Source organism: Propithecus coquereli, unplaced genomic scaffold (assembly GCF_000956105.1).
Source record: "Propithecus coquereli isolate 6110/MARCELLA unplaced genomic scaffold, Pcoq_1.0 Scaffold587, whole genome shotgun sequence".
Classification (NCBI taxonomy): domain Eukaryota; kingdom Metazoa; phylum Chordata; class Mammalia; order Primates; family Indriidae; genus Propithecus; species Propithecus coquereli.
In genome coordinates, this window is record NW_012151807.1 from 711,194 (window position 1) to 711,710 (window position 517).

The window sequence follows — 517 nt, forward strand, 5'->3', positions numbered from 1 at the left end:
TATTTGGAGTCTTGTGTGTATTTTATGCTTACAACACGTTCCAGTTTAGATTAGCCATGTTTCAAGTGATGAAAGGCTACACGTGACTCGTGGCTACTATGTTAGACAGCACAAGTCATCTCTGTTAGCTCAATTTTTCTTTGCAGTCCATTCCCTGTACCCCACACTGTTGTATTGTTAAGAGCGTGTGTGTGTTATTGCATTTAGGCAACTGTAATAGGTTGAATTTGGTTGTTTAATCTTTGTCCAAAATCACATCACAAATAAAGAAAGATCCTTTCTTGAAGCATGTCTCCCTAGTCTCATGTAAGATACTTGACAACCCTCAGTGGATATAAGTGGATATTTTGAGGTAAGAGTAGAAACGATACAAGTAATTTATTTTTAAATGGAATAATAATTTCACTTTCATATTATGACATCTTACTGTATGAGTAGAGTTTTTTTGTTTTTGTGTCTTTGTGGGATTTTTTTGTTTTTGTTTTAATTCCCCTTTTCCATTAAAAAAAATTAACTT